A 13,360-nucleotide genomic window follows, 5' to 3' on the forward strand; every position below is an offset into this window, starting at 1 on the left:
TAACGATTAATCGTGCAGCCCTAGCACTAAGGTATTAGGCAACAGAACATTAAACATGAATAGTGCATGAACTGAACAGTCATTCATCTTAAATATGAGGTAGAAGAGGCAAATGGTAAAAAAATGGTTCAATAAAAATGGTATAAATAAAACAAAACAAAATAAGAAAAACCTTCAATACTCAGCTTAACGAGTTGTCTATTCCGAGTGATTCACTTGAACAAATTCTTCTGCATCAGTAAGCAACCTAACAGTGGTTTGTTGTATTCAAGGCACATCACAACCTTCTGGATACATGTGAATAAAAGCTTGAGAGTCTGCGTATTGTAGGTCTAGTGCACAGAACTACCCAAAAAGCAGGAGAAATGAAGCATCCAGATTTGTACTGGTTTATACAACTGTACATAACTGGGAACAAACATCAGGTAGTGCATTAAGGTATTAGGCAACAGAACGTTAAACATGAATAGTCCACGAAATGAGCAGTCATTCACTTTGAATTTGAAGTAGAAGAGCCAAATGATTAGGAAAAAAAAAAAAAAAAAAGCTTCCTCAATACTCAGCTCAACAAGTAGTCCATTCTGAGTGATTCACTCATTGAACAAATCATTCTTCAGCGTCAGTAGACGCCCTTTCAGTGGTTTGTTGTCCTCAAGGCACATCACAACCTTCTGGATAAATGTGAATGTAAGCTCAAGTTTCTTTGGGTATTGTAGGTCTAGTGCATAGATGTACCCAAAGAGCAGGAGAAATGAGTCAGCCAGATTTGTGGGACCATTCACAAGTATTTCATCCTCAACGACAATGCAGATGCTTTCGGGACTGAAGAGGGCCGAATCAGTAGTGTCATCCGTGACAACTGTCAGCAGAGCCACAGGAGTGTCAGTGAGGTCTGGACCATCTGCTGACTGCAAAACACAAATAATACAAGAATGAGTTCAGCCCTCAAGGACACAAATCATGCTATTGATTAGAGGTGTGAATCTTCATAAGTCGCACGTTTCTTTTAGGATTATAATCTCAACGATTTAATTTGATATTGCGATACATCATGATGCATTACAATAATCTTAATTTGGGTTTGGTTTCAAAATATATGTTTAAATAAATGTTTTCAATAATAAATATATGTCAAGATATTTGTTTTTGTTATTTACCAAACATTTCTCTGACCACAACATGGCACCTCCAAAAAATAGAACACTTGAATTTTAAAAGGGAGAGAGTTTTATCTGTGGATTTGTTTTTGTTTAATAATCTTTCAACTATTTTCATGTTTTCTGGTTTATGCGTAACAATCTTCTTGCAATCTTATTCAACAATAGTTGATATATGGGGGAAAACAAGTCAGATGAGGACAGTGTTGAACCTTCCTGATATACACCCTGGTCCTCCTTGAGTTCTGAGTGATATATTCGACTGAACAGCTAGGCAAAGGGGTTGATGCTGAGGGCAGTACACTTACATCACAAGTCCTGAATAACGTGGAGGCATCTTCACGCAGGTACACAGGAAGTGGACGAAGGACGAGGGCCCGTCTTGTATTTACATCACGCTGTTCCTAGATGAACATACAATATCTATTAGAATAGTATTTACACAAATGCAGAGTAAAAACAAAGTGTTGGATAGCCATGTTCTGATTGTCATTGTTATAGATCAGGGGTGTCCAAACGTTTTGTGTAATGGGCTAAACTTGTCAATCTAGAAGGGTAACCCTACCCTACCCTAGCCATAGATGGTAAATTCAGTATTTTGGATAACCGTATTTTTAGTAACACACATTTTAAATTAATAAGTTTCCATTGTAAATACATCAACAACTCACAAAGGAAAAACTTCCAAATGTAAATCAATTTTTACAAAAACAGTACTTGTTTGGACTTCTTTAAATTGAAGCTGATAAATCTTTTTAACACAACACTTTTTGAAAGGATACATTTTGTCAAGATGTCCTTCTCCTAAAATGACAACCTTGTATCCATGGCATAATCACTTAATCTCAGGGCACAGTTGAAGCAATTGACATTATGGCTTCTTACAGCTGTGTACAAACCATCTGTTAATGTAATTCTGAATCATGTGAAATGAAAAATTTACCCGAATGCCATAAATTCTCATGAGCTTTGCTAGCTCCTCTGTAATCTTGCAAGTCTTGATGGCCTTGTCTCGGAACAAAGTCATGAGTCTAGGCGTGTGTCTGTCCAGCTCCTTGTAGAATTGAGTGCGCAGGTTAACATTCTTGATTCGGTGGAACTCTGCAACCACCTGTACATGAACAGAAATACACAGAAATGAACAAACATGAATTAGGAACAGAATTGTGAATGTATTTTAAAAAGTTCTCAGGTTAGCAAAACCAGAGCAATTCTAGTCAGAGCCAAGGCCAAAATAGAAAGTTATTCGTCATTTTTTGTAATGTTATTTAAAGGAAATTTAAATAAACTTCTAGAGACTTTGTTTACTGTGAATGGGGGAAAAAAAAAATACATCACAGAGTGATGTGTTGTCATTTTACATCTGCCATTTGCTTTTTGGTAAATTGTTTGAAAATCTAGACTTTTAAAAACTGGGAGAACAGTAAAGAGACAGACAGACATATATATACACACACACACACACACACATACATACATACACATATATACATACATACACACATACACATACACACACATATATATACATATTTTATATTTTATTTTTTACCTGTGACTCCATAAGTAGGGCTGGCCATCTGTCCACGACATCTCTCACTCGTGGAGCTCCAACAGCTCCAACAATTTCTTGGCGACGTAGGGCATAGGTTGTGTCCATGAGCTTGCCTATGACTAAGTAGTTTCTCTCAGTCTTTTCGACTTCATGCATGATCTGCTCTCTCATTTTTTCCAGAGAGGCTGGGGTTTGATCCTTCGGTAGGTTGGTGATGTAGTTGACCTCAGCTTTTCGAGCTTTCTTTATGTTTTGATGGGGGTGATCATTGTTGGGGTTGTTTCGGCTCCGCCTCCCTGTGTTGATGGCTACTTCTGCAACCCCAGCTTTGGCCAGATTGTTACGGTAAGATGCAAGCTTGTACCCCATGTGGATTTCCATCCCAACGCCCGTCTTCACCAGCTGTCATTCTGAGACATGGATGAGCTCTAATCAAAGCTTGAGCAGCCATTGCCAATTCCTTTTCATGTGCGTATGCTTTAAAACTGTAGATTGTTTCTGCCATTTTTTAAAGGATTTCATTCTTCTGTGATCTCTTTAACTTCAGCAATTTTCCTGATTCTTCATGAACTCGATTTCCTTCTTCTAGTATATGATCCATTTCATAACCAAAACTAGGAACATCAAATTCATCAGGCCAACTCTTCTGGCGCTGTATCGCAGGTACATGTGGGAGTATGTCTGTGTCAGAAGATGCAGTAGAGAAGGTGTCGCTTTCAGGCCTGACAACTCTTAATGTGCCCTTCTCTGGTAACTCCTGGATGTCCACAAGGAGACAAAGACCACCATCAAAGTCCGGATCCTCATAGTGAAGGCTAAAGTCCTCATTCAGTCTTGGCTTGAACCTCTCTTGAATTATTTCTTTCAGCTCCTCCACTGACTTTGGTCGCTCAAGTAGAGTAAGTTTCAGGGCGGTGTCTCGTTCAACATACACACGCAGCACATGCTTCTGGGCAGCAGCCATCTTTTGGTTCCTGGAAAAAAAACAAAAAAACACATACATTTTTATGGAGAGTAAAGGTGATACAAACAACGTACACAAGTCCATAGCCTCACTTGAACGATGGGAAGTATGGAAAGACACCTGCAGGAGTGAGGCAGTTTATTCATGGACCCACTGCCCAGCCTTGACTTGTAGAGCTCGCTTAGTGGAATACCCCTCTAAACTGTTAAAAGGATTTTGAGATTATCTCACAACCACACATTTGAGACTAAAAAATACAAACATGTGTCTAATTACCATCACATGAGTGTGTTATACACTCATGTTGTTTAGCATTGTTCGTTTCATGCTAGCACACACACACACACACATAGCTCAACAGCGTAAACTACTGACTGTGTAACGCGGACACTTATTGAAATAAGTATACTCAACAATACGCACATGCATTACCGCGAATACGACAACCGGTAGAAACGGACAGTAGAAAGTTTTAGTAGAAAGTTCAAACGCATGGAGCTAGAACTGCCACCGTCAACTTCCCGGCAAGAATACAATGCATTATGGGAAATGTTGTCCCCACGGAAAACCGCCAAAAAGCGTTACACCGTTGTAATTTGAAATAACATTACGTATTTGTCACATTCGAAAACTTCTAAAATTACAATTACTTGGATTCGAATTTATTTATAACAAACATTCACTGTGCACAAAGTACGAATATATTTCCAGTAAAAATAAAAAGACTGTTTATCGAAATTAAATTTAAACAAAACAAAAACACGTTAGACTTACCAAATTTAGGGCAGTTGATGAAAAAATTAAGGTGGTGGTCGTGGTGGCTTGAAGTTGGGGACTCTTAATCCACACGTGGCTGGCCAAATCTTCCCGCATTAAGGTAAATTCAAGATGGCTGACTCAGCTTTCCTGAGGGAGTGACAAGACTCCACCCACCAGAACATCACTAATATATGCTTCTTAAACTTTTTGAGCGTTCCAAACAAATTAGCTAAAAAATATTGAGCCCTATTCAATTAAAGTTGCATAAAAGCCAACAGAGCTCAATACTTTATACTTTCAACTACAAAACGACATTTGAGTGTTATGAGCTTATTAGTTATGAGCTAGAACAACTGTTAGGGATTACAGTGTTGACTCTGCGCAGTGTGGCTCTGACCTGATGCTGCTCAGGTGTTTTCTGTTAGTGCCGAGCAAAACAGAAGCAACATAAACATGCAATTTTCTACATAAAAATGTTGTAAATAAAATAAATTAAATTCACACACTATCACTGCAGGGAACTCACTCAGTTTTGTTGAGTTCTTGAAGTAACGTTTCCATGGCTTTGCCGCTCTTATCCACCACCTCCAGCAGGACAATCACACTGTACCGAGATATGATCTGGAGGAAACACATTTAAGTGTTACACATTTCGTCATTGGTTTTGTATTTAAAGCTTTCTGTTGTAAAGGTAAAATGATTATCACCTTGGTGAGGTGTTTGATGACAGACTTGTCATGGACTTTCTTCTGTCCCAGGTTCTTGCCATTAAAGGCTGCTATCTTCATTCTGACTTGATTCTGAAAGAGATAATCAACTCTGTTTTAGACGATGAATACACAGTGTGTGACGTATTATTCAAACTTCTGCTGAATCAAAACATAGGAAGAAAATGGAGAAGCGCAGCAGAAAAAGAAGAAATTGAAGTTAAGGGAAGAAAGAGAAACTAAAAATCACAAGAATATTCTAGTTGTACTTGAACACTGTTGACCAGTGTTGGTCAAGTTACTTAAAAATAGGGATGGGTATCGTTTAGGTTTTTTCCGATACTGGTGCCAAACCGGTACTTTTGAAACAGTGCCGGTGCTTAATATCTTAGTATCTGCCATCAAACTATGACGGTGTTTGCTAGTTCACCCTTACATACATTAATTTAATAACGTGGTTAGCCTACTCAACATTAATTACACACGAACAACATTAAGCTACTCACGCAGAGAAGAACGGCTGCTGCTGCCATCATCATCCGTCATCATTTCTGCTACACTGGCAGGGCTAGGGGCCAGGACTCTACTCTTCGGGTTCTTGGGGGATGTTGCTAACTCCGGGTCCGATAACAGGCACCACACCCGCAGTAGATGTGCTCGGTGTGAGGTCTCGCAGCAAGCTATCAAATACGGTGCATTTCTCAGCTTTTAAAAAAACGCTATGCGTCGCCAGGTGTTTCATCAGATTCGAGGTGTTACCTCCTTTGACAGTATCACAGTATCACCTTAAAGCACTTGTTGCAGGCTGCTGACTTTGCATCTTTTGCTGTGAAGTACAGCCAGACTTTTGACCGCTTCGCCTTGGGCATTTTTAATCTGTAGCTCTGCTCTAAAAGAACGTACGTACCTGGGCCCGCCTACTATCCTTGGAAAGGTAAAATGATTGGCTAGAATCCAAAGTGCATGACATCTCAGGAAAATAAAGCACCGAAATGTGCGCTGCTTTTCGGTCTGGTTACTACCGTTTATGTCAGAACCGGTGCCATAATGGTACCGGATACCGGTACCCATCCCTACTTAAAAATAGTAATTAGTTAGTAATTACTAACTGATGTCTCCAAGAAAGTAATCCACTTAATCTAATGATAACCTATTTTCAAAAGTAATTAGTTTATTACTTAGTTACTTTTTGAAAACATCATACACAACCTGAATACATTATAAAGCAAAAGATGTTTCAGCCCAGTTTTATTTTTTTCCTGGTATTTCATGATATAAAAATGAATGAAATGAATAACTCGTTTTATTAATGAAATTGTTTCATTAGTTTTAATCTTTTAACTTTATGCCTCAAGCAAAAATTTAATTATATGCAACAGTCTTTGACTTGAAGAAATTTTGTTAACATTTAAACCTATTTTCTGTATATTCCAGAATATAAAATAAAATATTTTTTGCGTTTACAATCTTTCAAATAGATGCAACGAAAACACAGCAAAAAATAAAATAAAAGATTCAGCCGCACTAAGTCCAGTGTACTCGGTGCTTGCTCAGATTTGAAGTTTAATTTTTCGCTGTAGAAAGAAGTTTTCTTCCCGCACAGAGTGTACAGCAGACATTAATGTTTTTGTCACTTTTTATGGAATCAAACTCAAAGTAATATCAGTACTTCCAAGCTTTAAATGCTGCATGGTCCTACTCTCTCCCGCACTCCATATTATCCATTGTTGATCTACACATGTCTGTTGCTACCACGGAATTTGCACGCTCATACGTCATTGTCATGAGACACTCATAAACAAAATCACGGTTTAGTAACGCAGCCTGCGTTAAAGTAACAGTAATCTAATTACTTTTTTGCAATATTAATCCCTTACTTTACTTATTACTTGAAAAAACTAATTGCATTACAGTAACGCGTTACTTTTAAGGCATTACTGCCCATCTCTGCTGTTAACCATGGCATTTTATGTCAGAGATTATTGGAAATTGGACTTTCAGACCAACCATTTGGCTGGTTCTCTAATTATCTTTCAGTCTGTAAGCAGTGTGTGCAGCTCAGTGGTCTCTCTTCTAGTTCTTTAAATGTCACTAATGGAGTGCCGCAGGGTTCTGTCCTGGGGCCTACATTATTTACTATTTATATCAACGGTGTGGGACAAAATCTAGATGCACCGGTTCATTTTTATGCAAATGATACAATTATTTATTGTTGCGTTCGTACCATCAGCTGTAATTCAAACAATTACAGCGAGCTTTTGATAGTATTCAGTCTCAGCTGGGTCAGCTCAGACTGGTTTTAAATACAGAAAAAACCCAAAGTCATGCTGTTCTCACCAGAAAGAGGGTGCCGGCAGTACTTCCTTCTCTTGTATCTGCTCAAGGCATTTCTACTGAAACTGTGGCCTCATACAAATGCCTTGGTATTGTGATTTATTGATTGAATTAATTGAATTGAATTAATTGAATTGAATCGTGAAACTAAGGCTGAAGTTGGGGTTCTTTTTCAAAAACAGATCATGTTTCTTTTCACAGCAAGGAAAAGGCTTGCCAGCCACTTTTTTACCCATCCTGGATTACAGTGATATAATTTATATGACTGTCTCTGCTCACTCTCTTCACCTGTTGGATTCTGTCTATCATGGGAGACTAATATTTATAACTGGTTGTAAACCTTTAACACACCACTGTACTCTGTACTTTCTGGTTGACTGGTCCTCATTGGTCTTACGCACGATGGTTCATCGGTATCATTTTATATATAAATCTATTTAGGTTTTACTGACCTTCTATTTATCAGAGTACATGTTACGCAACCAGTTTAGTCATAGACTGCGGTCTCAGGCATCATAAGGTTCACCATTTCATCAGTTCGTACAGAGCTTGTGAAGGTAGCATTTACACTGCAGTCTGCCTTTGGTGGATTTTTAGCAGCAACTGTGACATTCACTGGTACCCTCACAGACACACAAAAAACCAACAACAACTACACTGCACACTAACTACACAAGACAACACAACACACTAACTACACACCCTAAAAGTCACAAATCTCTCACATTTAAAAAATCGGTGTCGATCTCTCGCTGTCTCTTGTTCACTCTCTCTCTCTTGCTGCCATCACTCCCCAAACTTTCCCCTCTTCCTAAACTGTCATGGTCCTGGGACCCAGTGTTTTGTATCATTATTGAACTTTGATTTTGTCATTGTTTATCTTTTCTTGTCTTTTGGTTTCTGTTTCTGTGTTTCATGGTTGCTGTCTCCCCTAGTTAAGTCCACGTCTGTTATGTGTCCTGTTTTACTTTGAAAGTCTGTGTCCTATATGTCACTGTATTGAGTTTTGCTTCCCCTTGGTCTTGTCATGTCAAATTACTCCCAGCTATGCTCTCCTCCTGTGTAGCACTCCCCACGTTATCCCTCAATGTATTTAAGCCCTGTGTTTCTCTTTGTCAGTGTCACGTCTTCTGTGTTCCATCCCTGAGGTCAGGTTAAGTGTTTTTCAGGATTTCATGCAGGTCATGGTCATGTTAGTGAATTCATGTATTTCATAGCTTTTTCATGCACCTGCACAGTCTTGTCATTTCTAGTGTTTTCCAGTTTAGGTTTTGGTGATGTGATTGTTAGGGACAGTAGAGACTGACAGGAAAGCGGAGAGAGAGAGGGGGGAGGAGACATGCGCCAAAAGGGCACAGGCCGGCCTGCTCCTCCAACTGAGCTTAACCTGTGCCCCGGATTTAGAATTTATATTCACTGTTAATTGTAGCTTGGATCAAAGTGGATCAAATGCTAGCTTATTTTGATAAACAACATTGTCTTATGCAAAACTCGGGTGGCATTACGGGTGGCAAGAGATTATTTTAGGGTGGCACATGCCATAGCAATTTACATAGCATACTGTGTAAAATCAGTACATTTGGACGAGGTATCAGTGAGTTAACCCCTAAGGGGTGATAACTTAATTTTGCGTTGCTTAATATCATTTCGAAGGCTATTATTTAATTTAAAAACTATATTTCATTTGCTGAAGTAACTGTGATATCATTTGGGTTAAAAAAGTGTGTTTTTGTGTATTTTTATTCTGCACTTAAGTTCAGTAAATGTTCCATTCTTATGCTAAAAAGTTGTCTGGGGTCGATTCTTTCATTGGTGTCTAAACTGCAGACAAGGGGTTTACTGTTAGTTTCCCTGATTCCTGTCCATATCAGAACCATTGTGGTATCTATTCTACACTGTAAAATCTAATGAGTTCCCAGAACTCAAAAAAACTATACAAACTCGTTGCCTCAAAAAAATTGAGTAAAGCTTACTGTCCCATTTAGTTCTTTAGCCATCAGAATTATTGTGTGAAGGCCAAGAAAAATGCCCAGCAGATTTACTTTACCAAGTGGACCATTATGGCCTTGCCGTATTGGTCCATTTGATTGACCTTTGTTATTATTATTTATTTATTTTATTTTATTTTAAGTTATTACAGATGGGACATGCATGAGCTGCGGATAGGAAAGGGAGAGGGAAAGAAAAACAGAGGAAGAGGGACAGTGAGAGAAGACACTAAAATAAAAAATCTACTGCATCACCTGTTGAGAGAGAACAAAAAAAAGAAAAAGAAAACAAGAAAAAAGAGAGCAACAGAACAGAGTTAAAAAATACAAGTGGCTAGCCAGAATGGCAAGAAGCGGTTGTATTATTAACTGCCATAGCTGGTCGCGTGATTTGAACCGAATTCGTTGCGTTATGCTGCTTTGTTTACTGTGGCTTTGCAGGCTAATGTTGGTTGTGTTTTGTAGGCAAACCAGCCAACAAAATGCTGGAATGCGATCCAGACTGGGCAGCCTCTATCAACCTGGGTCATACCGAGTTTAAAGCTGCTACCACAGCGAGATTTGATCAGTTAAGAGGGAGACCGAGATCAAAACAGTCACAAAAAGTCCAGCATTCCTTTTCATTCCATTTCTTATTATTTTAATATCCTATGATATGATGGGTATATAACATCTGTAATTTGATATATTTCATCATATTTTCACAGAACATTATTCCACGGTTTTCTAATGGGTATTTCTGAAGACAATTTGTGTGACTGGTAAACTTACCTTTGTACGGACGACGGTCTTATGTTCTACTCTGAACATTTCAAGGTCCTGTACCCATCCGTCATTAAACTGGACCTGGGCTTATTGCAGGGATCTGAAGTTACCAAACACTTCATGAGTGTATGCACTCACACTTAGGACCATATAATTATAAATATGAGTATGATGAAAGTTGGGCAGCACGCTAACGCCTTTAGTCCACTCTGTATGCTTGTATGGGTCTAACCCAGGGGTCGGCAACCTGCGGCTCCGGAGCCGCATGCGGCTCTTTAGTCCTTATAGTGCGGCTCCGCGTGGTTTGGGAAAATAAATTAGAAGTATTTAGCTGAAGTGCATTTTATTTGTGTTTAGTTCTTTTTTAAAAAAAAAAACTTGTAGTTCTATATTGGAATATTGTTGTGATTTTGAAATATAAAAATAAAATTATATTTTATTTTATTTTTTTCTCCGCTCAAAATAAGCGTCACACTCGGGGAAGCCGGTGTACCCGCCGAAACGCCATGCATTTATCGAGACTTTCAACCCCAGGTAGGCCAATTATGGATCTTCGGATCCACATTATGTCGGCAGCTGTTCTCAACCGTGAACTATGTTAAAAACAACCACCGCTCACGCCTCACAGACGACAGCTTACAGTCCTGCGTAAAGATGAAAGCCCCGATTTGCAGACGCTGTGCGCCGAGGTTCGGGACCAGAAGTCCCATTGTAAACATATCACGGCAGACCCGACGATGTTTGCATGAACATGCTTTTCAGAATCTCTTTATTGACAACTTTTCACACACGGTTGCTGCACGCATACAGCTGGTTGTAGCTTTTCAGCTCACAGCCCGACATATACCAACAACAGCAGAGAGAGCACAGGCTTTAAGGCGGCGAGGCGTGATTGCGGGTGTCGCTCAGGTGCGTCCGACTCCCATTCAGCGGCACTGCAGACCACGCCCCGCCACACACATTAACAAGGTAAAATAGATATTTAGGCAGAATTTTGCAAATATCTATTTTTTTTTAGCGGCATAGTGCTTTTTTTTCCAATTACTTTTTAAAAGGGTGGCGGCTCACAACAGTTTTTGTTTGCTACATGGATCATTTTAGTTCAGCTGGCTGTCTTTCCTTTTGTTATATTTCTTTAAGAGTTCAAAATGTGTTAATTACATAAATAAAATGTAATTTTCTCTGTAGCACTTCATGGATTTCATAAGCAACACACCTTAGTTGCTCTGTGGATTCTTTTAAAAGCAGTTAAAAACTTTTCTGTTCAAACAAGCCTATTGTTGATCTACGTATTTTATATTCTTTACATTATTTACATTTGATCTTTTACATTGTGTATAATGTCTATTGATTGTATTGTTTATTTTAATATTTGTGTACAGCGCTTTGTGACTGCCTGTCTGTGAAAAGCGCTTAATAAATAAACTTTACTTACTTACTTTAGTTGTTCACACAAAGCACAAAGGTAAAAAAACAATATATACAGTGTTATCTTCACTTTAGATGTCAAAAGGTATTTGCGGCTCCCAGTGTTTTCTTTTGCGTGGAAACCGGGTCCAAGTGGCTCTTTGGGTGTTAAAGGTTGCAGACCCCTGGTCTAACCCTTTCACTCCTTTGATTTTTTCCTCATACCTTTTTTTTTTTGCCTTTTCGTCAAGTCTGTCTTTGTACAGACCTGCCATGTTCTCCTTCGTTTTGTACATAACTGTTTTTGGGGCAAATAAAATGCAAGTAGGGATTAAAACCACAGAATTAATGGTTACCGGTGTTGGAAATGCTAGCGCTTGATGCAGTGTTTTGATTTTGCTGCCACTCGTACCTATAATGCAACGCGCGAAAGTCACATGGTCTCTCGATCTCTATATGTCTCGGTTGGCGAGGCAAGCCGTGTGAGGTTATTAAGAAGGACACAAGATGCAGGCACAGACTTTGATGGGATGAGTGAGCTTTTATTGACACGAGGTGAAAATACAGACTGACACGGAGGTGGTGAGGACAGCAACTAAGCAATAACCTAAACTGGGAAAATCTAACGAATGAAACTGAAACCTAAACTCACGGGAAGATATGCAGGGACAAACACAGGAAGAAGCGCAGAGGAAACAGACGGACCCGTGTCGAGCACAAGAGGACACACTATAAATACACACAGAGGGACACGCAGCTGAACCGAATTTACATGAGGAGACAGAACTTAGAGACACGACATTGACAGAACAGAGGGAACACACGGGCAGGGATGACTAAACACTACGCTGAGGAAGAACAGGACCCAAAACCAAAACACTAGAAAACCATAACCAGAATACATAGTGACAATAATAACAAACACAAAATGCTGGGTTAAATGACACAGGACCATGAAACAATAAACATGACACCACAGCAATAACCTAGATAACTCTAACTAACATTAAATACTAAATATTCAATGTTATTGTGTAGTATGTAAGACCAACAGCGCACAATGGGCTTTGAGGTAGCAGCCAAGAAAGATATAGTTTGTGTCTGTGCGCACCCATGTGTACACTTGTGTGCATACGAAAGATTTCTCAGAGTGGACAGATCTTGAGGCCCCACCCCCCCAGAAGGGGCCCGACTGAGCCATGGGCTCCAGGCCCCACCAAGCACCCATCAGGAATGAGCCGGTACATACCTGAGCACCCAGCCCCGGACTCCCAGAACCACCAACGCACCGACGTCCGAGGGCATCAGCCACCGGCAGGGAGTGTGGTTGGGGGAGATAGGCCCCCACACCTGGGAGGGCCTGAGATGTTCCCAGAGAGGTGGAGTCTAAGACTCGACCTGACATATAGACACAGACGAACAGGCACACAGACACAAGCGTGTATTGCCACTCTCATGAACACATATACAAATACTCATCACTCGCCCAACGTGGAGACAAACATAAATGGACACTGTACACACACACTTACACTTCCCAAACATACTCTATACCCCACCTCCAGAGAGGTGATGGTGCCTAGACCCAGGAGATGTTACCCTTTTTCCTAGGGTGGAGACAAGCAGACTACCCCCGGTCCGGCAGCAGCAGGGAGGCCCTGCATCCAGACCCCGATCAGACGGCCAACTCTTCCTCCCAGCCCCCCGCCCCGATGGTAAACAGA

At 39.9% G+C, this 13,360-nt stretch overlaps 1 protein-coding gene and 2 long non-coding RNA genes across 3 annotated transcripts in view; 1 reads left to right on the forward strand and 2 right to left on the reverse strand.

Moving 5' to 3' along the window:
• The window catches only part of LOC116316778 (granzyme B(G,H)-like), a 46,718-nt gene that overhangs the window by 18,959 nt on the left and 14,399 nt on the right, over positions 1–13,360 (forward strand). The gene's annotated exons all lie outside the window — the stretch shown is intronic.
• On the reverse strand, positions 3,544–4,475 carry LOC120440411. The gene is made up of 3 exons (XR_005613239.1): positions 4,451–4,475; positions 3,769–3,878; positions 3,544–3,686 (listed from the first exon to the last, which is right to left on the reverse strand). It is a non-coding gene; the product is annotated as an uncharacterized LOC120440411 (long non-coding RNA).
• On the reverse strand, positions 4,962–5,242 carry LOC120440412. The gene is made up of 2 exons (XR_005613240.1): positions 5,143–5,242; positions 4,962–5,056 (listed from the first exon to the last, which is right to left on the reverse strand). It is a non-coding gene; the product is annotated as an uncharacterized LOC120440412 (long non-coding RNA).

Source organism: Oreochromis aureus, linkage group 5 (assembly GCF_013358895.1).
Source record: "Oreochromis aureus strain Israel breed Guangdong linkage group 5, ZZ_aureus, whole genome shotgun sequence".
In the NCBI taxonomy this organism is placed as follows: domain Eukaryota; kingdom Metazoa; phylum Chordata; class Actinopteri; order Cichliformes; family Cichlidae; genus Oreochromis; species Oreochromis aureus.